The following is a 9,790-nucleotide window of genomic DNA, read 5'->3' on the forward strand; positions in this document are numbered from 1 at the left end:
GTTTTATATAATTTTTGGGACTAACCTATTAACCGGAGGCCCAGCCCAAATTGCTGTTTTTTTTTGCCTATTTCAGTGTTTCATAGAAAAGGAATATCAAACGGAGTCCAAACGGAATGGAACCTTCGGGAACGTGATTTTGGTCAACAAACATGATCCACGAGACTTGGAGTGGGCATCAAGAAACAATCGAGGAGGCCACGAGGCAGGGGGCACGCCTACCCCCCTGGGCGCGCACTCCACCCTCGTGGGCCCCTCGTTGCTCCACCGACCTACTTCTTCCTCCTATATATATCCACGTACCCTGCAAACATCCAGGAGCACCACAAAACCTAATTCCACCGTTTTTTCTTAATCTCGGGTCACTATGGCTTAATCTCGGGTAAATATGCTTAATCTCAGGTCAAATCACACTCTGTGGTGAAACTTCCCGGAAGGTCACCCATCCTCACACTACTCCAGCCCGAGCACGCTTAACTTCATAGTTCTATCCAACCCCAGCACCACCTCACTTCACAGGCACTTGTTGATATATCTATCACATCAATCCTATTAAACCTTGCTGATGTCTAGGACTTAGTTCATGAGTATGATGAAATTTTGAAAAAATATTTCAAACTTCCTGGTCATATTACGTATCATATTTTGAAAAATAATTCAATTTTTTTTTCGAAACCAATTTTTTTTCTGTTACTAGTGGCGCACCTAGCATACGGTGCGCCACTAGTAAGTTTGACATTTTTTGAATTTTTTTGCCTCCGGATCTTAAAAGCCCCATAACTTTTTTTCTGTTAGCTTTTTGGGGATTTTGAAAATGTTTAACGGGGATGTAACTTTTCGAGTAGATGATTTTTCATATAGAAAACTTTTTAATCCGAGTTCGTATGCAAAAGTTATGCCCATTTTACAAATTCCAGAGAGATTTTGCAAAAAAAGTCGAAATTCATATTTGTAAATTTTCCCAACAACTAGACCACATATCACATGGGAAACTTATTTTCACGGGGGGGGGGGGTGCATTCGGTGGAAGTTTTGGCCCAAGTTAGTAATGTCGCATCGTGGGTGTGGTGCGCCATTACTAGTAAGTAATGGGCACCACACGCATGGTGCGCCATTACTAGTTTTGAAAAAAAAAATAAAACAAATTCTGAATTTCTTTTGAAAAAAACTTAGTAATGGCGCACCAGTTGACAGTGCGCCATTACTAGTTTTGAAAAAATAAATAAAAAAATTTGAAATTTTTTTACTAGTGGCGCACCATGGATGTGGTGCGCCATTACTAGTTTAACTAGTAATGGCGCACTATCCACTGGTGCGCCATTACTAGTTTTGAAAAAAAATGAATTTTTTTTGTTACTAATGGCGCACTGTGGATGTGGTGCGCCATTAGTATTTGGACACTAATGGCGCACCTACACATGGTGCGCCATTAGTATATACTAATGGCGCACCACATGTCTGGTGCGCCATTAGTGGCCATATCATCTATAGCCCTTTTCCTAGTAGTGTGGGCCCTTTTTCGGAGCTCCGCCGGAGGGGGCATTGATCACGGAGGGCCTCTACATCAACTCCATGGCCTCTCCGGTGATGTGTGAGTAGTTTACTTCAGACCTACAGGTCCATAGTTATTAGCTAGATGGCTTCTTCTCTCTCTTTGGATCTCAATACAAAGTTCTCCTCGATTCTCTTGGAGATATTCGATGTAATCTTCTTTTGCGGTGTGTTTGTCGAGATCCGATGAACTGTGGGTTTATGATCCAGATTATCTATGAACAATATTTGAATCTTCTCTGAATTCTTTTATGTATGATTGGTTTATCTTTGCAAGTCTCTCCGAATTATCAGTTTGGTTTGGCCTACTAGATTGATCTTTCTTGCAATGGGAGAAGTGCTTAGCTTTGGGTTCAATCTTGCGGTGCTCGATCCCAGTGAGAGTAGGGGAAACGACACGTATTGTATTGTTGCCATTGAGGATAAAAAGATGGGGTTTACATCATATTGCATGAGTTTATCCCTCTACATCATGTCATCTTGCTTAAGGCATTACTCTATTCTTATGAACTTAATACTCTAGATGCATGTTGGATAGTGGTCGATGTGTGGAGTAATAGTAGTAGATGCAGGCTGGAGTCGGTCTACTTGTCGCAGACGTGATGCCTATATACATGATCATGCCTAGATATTATCATAACTATGCTCAATTCTATCAATTGCTCGACAGTAATTTGTTCACCCACTGTAATACTTGCTATCTTGAGAGAAGCCACTAGTGAAACCTATGGCCCCCGGGTCTATCTTCCATCATATTAATCTATTGGATGTGGGGTTCCGGCAAACCCTTAAGGTTCAAACACTGGGGTGCGCACGAAGTATTTCCCTCCTACCGATCTACGCTCTAGCTCGCTATGATCTTGCGGACGAACTCGACGAACTCACAACACAAAAAGACACGGGGTTTATACTGGTTCGGGCCACCATTGTGGTGTAATACCCTACTCCAGTGTGGTGTTGGTGGATTGCCTCTTGGGCTGATGATGAACAATACAATGGGAAGAACAGCCTCCTGAGGTTGAGGTGTTCTTGTGCGTATGAACTTGTGGTGTGTAGATTCCCTCAAGCTAAGGTGAGATGCGATGCCCCTAGTATGGTGGTGACTAGTCCTATTTATAGAGGCCCTGGTCCTCTTCCCAAATATTGAGCGGGAAGGGAGCCAACAATGGCGGGCTAATTTGAAGGGGGGCAGCTAGTACAAGCTATCCTGACAAAAGCGGTCTTCGCCTGTGAAAGGCTCTGGTGGTGACGCCGTCTTGGGCTCCACGATGACCTCCGCCTTGCCGTCCGCCTGGTCTTGGTCTTGTTGCACGGAAATGGCAACCTTTGCCTAAGGCCTTGGTACTCCGTGGCTACACTTGCCTCCTTTGCACCAAAGGGGAAACAAGGACGCTGCACACGCTGGCGCCCGCTTGGTGTCGATCGTCATGGCTTACGTCACAAGAGCCTCGTGAGGTTTCCCCGCCTTGGTATCTCCACTCCCCGTGAGCCTGCCTGACAAGGCCACTCCATAGGAGGTCTTGCGTCATCCGCCTCGCGAGGGTCTTGGATGCTTTGTTGGTGAAGATGGGCCGTACGGCCTGCTGCTTGGCCACGCCATGGGCCGCAGGCAGGCAGGTCTGGGGACCCCCGTTCCCAGAACACCGACATAATCTACCGTTATTTCCTTTACTGTTTATTTTGCAATCTTTACTTTCAATCTATATCATAAAAATACCAAAAATACTTATCTTATTATTATCATATCTATCAGATCTCACTCTTGCAAGTGGCCGTGAAGGGATTGAAAACCCCTTTATCGTGTTGGTTGCGAGGTTCTTATTTGTTTGTGTAGGTACGAGGTGACTCGTGCATGGTCTCCTACTTGATTGATAACTTGGTTCTCAAAAATTGAGGGAAATACTTACGCTGCTTTACTGCATCACCCTTTCCTCTTCAAGGGAAAAAACAACGCAGTGCTCAAGAGGTAGCAAGAAGGATTTTTGGCGTCGTTGCCGGGGAGTCTACGCACAAGTCAAGACATACCAAGTTACCATCACAAACTCTTATCCCTCGCATTACATTATTTGCCATTTGCCTCTCGTTTTCCTCTCCCCCACTTCACCCTTGCCGTTTTATTCGCCCTTCTTCTGTTCGTCTTTCCTTTTGCCTTGATGTCTTACTTGGCTCGTTTGCTCATTTGGTTGGAATAGTTTTTTATTTATTGCTAAACAGAGGACCTAAGATCTATGGATCCTCATCCGCTTGCTAATCTTTTTAAGAGATCCAATTATGATGAACCAATTGCTAGTGAGTTTTGTGCACTAGATTATCTTTATGAAGTTTTGCTTGAAATTCGTGAATCTGAAAATTATGATGAAGTACTTTATGGAGTGATTCACGATGGATCTTCGAATAAAAAGCATGGTTGTAATGATGACAGTATAAATTCTATTAATGTCAATTGTGTTAATAAGATGCAAAACCCTAAGCTTGGGGATGCTAGTTTTGCTATGTCTACTACTTGTTGCAATGATCATGACTGGGGTGATTCTTCTTATGATCTTGAAAATTTATTTATGCCCCATGATGAATATGAGATTGATAATAGTATTTGCAATAATATTGAAAGTGGTTTTGGAAGAGTGTCAACTTTAGATCCCACATATTTGGAGAATGTTCAATCTTATGGTATTTTTGATAAAAGTGGGTTTGGAGAGGTCATGACTTTAGTTAATGTTAATCCCACTATTTTGGAAGAGTGTCAATGTTGCATCCATGTGGATCGTGTTGAATTTTTTTATGTGATATCTATTTTGATGAATTTTCTTAAGATCTCACATGTAATTATTATGAGCGAGGAAAATATGATTGTAGAAATTTTCATGTTACTAAATTACCTCTCGTTATGTTGAGATTGCTGAGGGAGTCCTGGATTAGGGGGTCTCCGGATAGCCGGACTATATCCTTTGGCTGGACTGTTGGACTATGAAGATACAAGATTGAAGACTTCGTCCGGTGTCCGGATGGGACTCTACTTGGAGTGGAAGGCAAGCTAGGCAATACGGATATGTATATCTACTCCTTTGTAACCGACCTTGTGTAACCCTAGCCCCCTCCAGTGTCTATATAAACTGGAGGGTTTTAGTCCGTAGGAGAAGATACAATCATACCATAGGCTAGCTTCTAGGGTTTAGCCTCTCCGATCTCGTGGTAGATCAACTCTTGTAATACCCATATTATCAAGTATAATCAAGCAGGACGTAGGGTTTTACCTCCATCAAGAGGGCCCGAACCTAGGTAAAACATCGTGTCCCCTGCCTCCTGTTACCATCCGCCTTAGACGCACAGTTCGGGACCCCCTACAAGATCCGCCGGTTTTGACACCGACATTGGTGCTTTCAATGAGAGTTCCTCTGTGTCGTTGCCGTTAGGCTTGATGGATCCTTCGATCATCGATAGCGATGCAGTCCAAGGTGAGACTTTTCTCCCCTGATAGATCTTTGTATTCGGCGGCTTCGCACTGCGGGCCAACTTGCTTGGCCATCTGGAGCAGATCGAGAGTTACGCCCCCGGCCACCAGGCCAGGGTTGGAAGCCTAAACTACACGGTCGATATCTGCGGGGACTTGATCTTCGACGGATTCGAGCCCCTGCCTTGTGTGCCACATGGTCACGATGAGCATGATTTAGCTCTACCACCGGACAGTGTTCAGGAGATCGCGCCAGCAACCGCTCCGACCCTCAATTCGGAACCAGTTGCGCCATCCATGGACGGGTGGATAGACCCCGACACGGAGGCCGTATCCTCAGCGGTGATCGAGCCGTGTATTGACCTTACCCTTCACGGGAGCCCTGACGCCGAACTACCGGATTCTTCCCCGGCCACGGACTCCGAACCGCCTGCGCCCGTAGCTATCGAATCTGACTGGGCACCGATCATGGGGATTACCTCCACGGATATTTTTCAGCACTCGCCCTTCGGCGACATACTAAACTCATTAAGGTCTCTCTCCCTGTCAGGAGAGCCCGGGCCGAACTATGTTCGGCAGGATTGGGATGCGGATGACGAAGAAATTCGCCGCCCACCCACCACCCACTTAGTAGCCACTGTCGACGATTTGACCGACAAGCTCGACTTCGACTCGGAAGACATCGACGGTACGGATGACGATGCAGGAGACGAACAGGAACCACTTCCCACAGGGCACTGGACGCCCACTTCATCATATGATGTATACATGGTGGATACACCCAAAGAAAATGACGACGAGGAATGGAAGGACGCAGCGAAGGGTTGTTCCCTCGAGAAGCAGTCAAAGCGGCAGCGTAAGCGCCGCTACAAATCCCGCCTCAGTAGAAACAACGGTCATATAGACCCAGCGATAGAGTAGGGTGAACCATCGCCTGACTAGGGCAAAACGGAGAATCAAACCGAACAACCCGACACCATCGAAGATAACAGTCCGGATGATATCACACCAGATAGGCACCCGGAGCAACAGAATGCCCATCAAAGGCTGGTTGCCACTGCGAGGAGTCTGAAAAAGCAGAAGCAAAGGCTCAGGGTTGCACAAAACACACTCAGAATCAGATGGAGTGAAGTACTCAACACTGCAGCGAAGTACGGCAGTAATCCCCACATCAAGAGCTACCCGAAGCGAATGCTGCTACCTGAATTCGATGAGGAGGCCTTAGATCCCCCGCAATCAAAAAACAAAATGGCCATCCAGTCGGATAGACGACCTCGTGGCCAACATAGAATGGCAAACGATGCCGCACATGAGCCGGTACGCGATCCACGTAAGACTCGCATCGAAAGTACGGCGCAACCAGATCCATCTATGGGTCACGCAAACGTGCCCCAGCACGCAATGCAACACAACAAACATCCGAATACCATGGTACACCAAAATATAGGGGTGCCGCACACCCCCTATGTTTCACCAATGAGGTGCTGGACCATGAATTTCCAGAGGGATTCAAACCCGTAAACATAGAGGCGTACGATGGAACGACAGACCCTGGGGTCTGGATTGAGGACTACATCCTCCATATCCATATGGCTCGAGGAAATGATCGCCACGCCATCAAGTACTTACCCCTCAAGCTCAAAGGGCCAGCTCGGCACTGGCTTAAAAGCCTCCCCAAAAACTCCATTGGAAGCTGGGAAGAGCTCGAAGACGCCTTTCGGGCAAATTTTCAAGGGACATATGTCCGGCCACTGGATGCAGACGATTTAAGTCATATAACTCAACAGCCCGGAGAGTCAGCCCGAAAGCTTTGGAATATGTTCCTCACTAAAAAGAACCAAATAGTCGACTGTCCGGACACCGAAGCCTTAGCAGCTTTCAAGCACAACGTTCGAGACGAATGGCTTGCCAGACACCTCGGCAAAGAAAAGCCAAGAACAATGGCAGCATTAACAAGCCTCATGACCCGCTTTTGCGCGGGCGAGGACAGCTGGTTAGCCTGATGCAACACCAGCAACCCAAGTACATCCAAAGTCAGGGATGGAAACAGGAAATCACGACGCAGCAAAAACAAGCGCCGGAATAAAGAAGACAACCCGAAGAGCACAACGGGCCAGCAAAAGCTGCCCCCCAAAGGCAACAGATCCATAGCACCTCTGATAAACCTACAAATCATACCCATAGAGAATGTTGGGTCTTCAAGCAGTCTGGCAAGCTCAACGCCGAACACAAGGGGCAGGATACGCAAAGCGAAGACGAGGACGAGCCTCGCAAGCAAAGCACTGAGGAACAGAACAAGTTCCCACCAGAAGTCAAAACAGTAAACGTATTACACGTAACAAAGGGGAGAAACAAAGCGGCACTCCTAGAGACACATGCCACTGGTCGTTCCAACCGGTCACCTTCGACCATCGAGATTACTCGACAAGTATCTGGCATGCAGGATGGGCTGCCTTGGTATTAGACCCAATAATTGACGGATACCACTTCACACGAGTCCTGATGAACGGTGGCAACAGTCTAAACCTGATATATCAGGACACAGTCCACAAAATGGGGATAGACCCAACAAAAATTAGCCACAGCAATACTACCTTTAAAGGAGTAACGCCAGGCCCAAAGGCCCATTGCACGGGCTCCCTGCTACTAGAGGTTATATTCGGCTTCCCCGATAACTTCCGCAGCGAAAATTTAACCTTCCACATCGCTCCGTTCCAAAGTGGCTATCAAGCACTACTCATACACGAAGCGTTCGCTTGCTTTAACGCAATACCACATTATGCTTCCCTCTTGCTTAAGATGCCCGGTCCATGGGGCATCATTATAGTAAATGGAAATATTGAGCGTTCCTTACGCGTGGAAGACCATGCGGCTGCCTTGGCAGCCGCACACTAAACGGCCTCACCAACTAAAGCATCCGACAGGTCGTTAAGACCACTGACACGGTTGGACGAGTCCGGTACCGCTATATGTAATTCATACAGGTTTGATGGCTATACCCCTGTTAGAATACAAGGGGCTCAACGCGCGTGCACAAGTGACAATCAGGCTCAACTTTACTCATATTGTTTTGTATAACTTACCTCTTGCACGGCAACTTTTCAAGTAAGTTTCTCTCTTTTTTAGATGACCATCGTGCTACACCCGTCCAGAATACGGCACAACAGAGACACAGGCGCAGACGTGCAGCAGGGACCGTTCCAAGGATTCTTTTTAGATTAAGACCCAGCGTAAACCTTTTTTACTGTCTCTTGTTGATACACATCCCTCAGATTCTCAGTACAATTGAGAAGGATGCTGACGTATTGGCATGTGGCCACGTCAGAATATTGCACGTACCTGGACACCAGGGGCTTATTACAAAGGGCACTGCTTAGGCCCAGTTTACACCATAAAGACCGAATACCTTAGGGAGTGTTCGGTGTCGCGAGTTTGGCCTTATATGCATCAGCTCTGAATCATGTCTTTTGTCAAATGCTGGGTTTTCCCGGCTCCTGTGTTTTGCTACCTTACGTTCTGCTCTATCGGCTAAGGCGGCACCAGGAGAACTACTGCAATTGTGCCCTGGTTCATCCGGACGAGCACCTCAGTAGAGAAAGCCGAAAACTGACTGTCATGATATAGCGTGAGACTGGTCAACCACTCGATGACCTATCAGAATCTTCGGGATTCCTCCGCCTTAACGAAGGGCCATTTCCAGGCCAGGCATGTACGCACCCCGAATTCAGATGAGTGCGGAGCCACCAAGGGCTATATAGTAGCTGCACTGTCAAACTCCTCTGGCTTAGTGAAAGTGTTAAAGCATTATAGTCCGGTTGCCTAGTTCGCTGCGCTATCACCTCCTTAATGGACCAAGACGTCGGGTCAAGTGTGAACATGCGTCTTCCGCGAACACCCCCGCATTATATGCGTGGGGGCTGAAGCCGACGACTGCAATCTTTGAGGTTATATATATATACATATATATATACATACATAAACGGCCGCACAGGAGGCATCATAATACTTTCGGGCAAAAGTATAAATACAGCCTTGATAAACTTAAAACATTGCTTTTACAATGGAAATACATGTCACTCAAACATAATATTCTTCGAGCACTGGGCCTCTATCGAACGAGCGCCTTCAAGAACTTCTTCAAAATAGTGTTCGGCATCCACTCGGCCTATGGCCGAACCCTGCGCCGCAACAGTGGTGGCATCCATCTCCGCCTAGTATGTTTTAACACGGGAAAGGGCCATCCGCGAGCCTTTGATGCACGCCGACCTCTTCATCGCATTAATGCGTGACACCGCACCAATTAACTGCTGCACCAAACTAAAATAGCTGTTCGGCTTTGGCATTTCCGACCACAAATGATCCACAATAGACCTCATGGCAAGTCCGGACAATCTATTCAGCTCGGCCCATTCGGCAAGCCGATCAGTCAATGGAAGCGGATGCTCTGGAACATTAAATTGTGACCAGAATAGCTTGTCCACTTCACGATCTGTTTGATCTCGGAAGTATTCGGCCGCATCGACCGCACTCGCCGCCAAGTCCAGATATGCGTCCGCCGAACTCCATAGCCGGTCCAGAGGGGCATACTGAGGATCTCCAAACTTCCTTCGTAGCATAAAGGGTTTCCCAGCCGCGATATCCCCGGCTTGACTCAGCTCCTCCTTTTTCGCTCTCATCGCAGAGCGGGTATCTTTGGTCACCATCGTGGCCTTTTCCAGGTCCGTCGCCTTCGCCCGGTTTTCTTCTTCAAGAAGCTAGCAACGGTCGGCAGTAGCTTTTAACTTTAGA

The sequence above is a fragment of the Triticum urartu genome, chromosome 2A, assembly GCF_056163025.1.
Source record: "Triticum urartu cultivar PI428250 chromosome 2A, HENAU_Tu73, whole genome shotgun sequence".
NCBI classification, from domain to species: domain Eukaryota; kingdom Viridiplantae; phylum Streptophyta; class Magnoliopsida; order Poales; family Poaceae; genus Triticum; species Triticum urartu.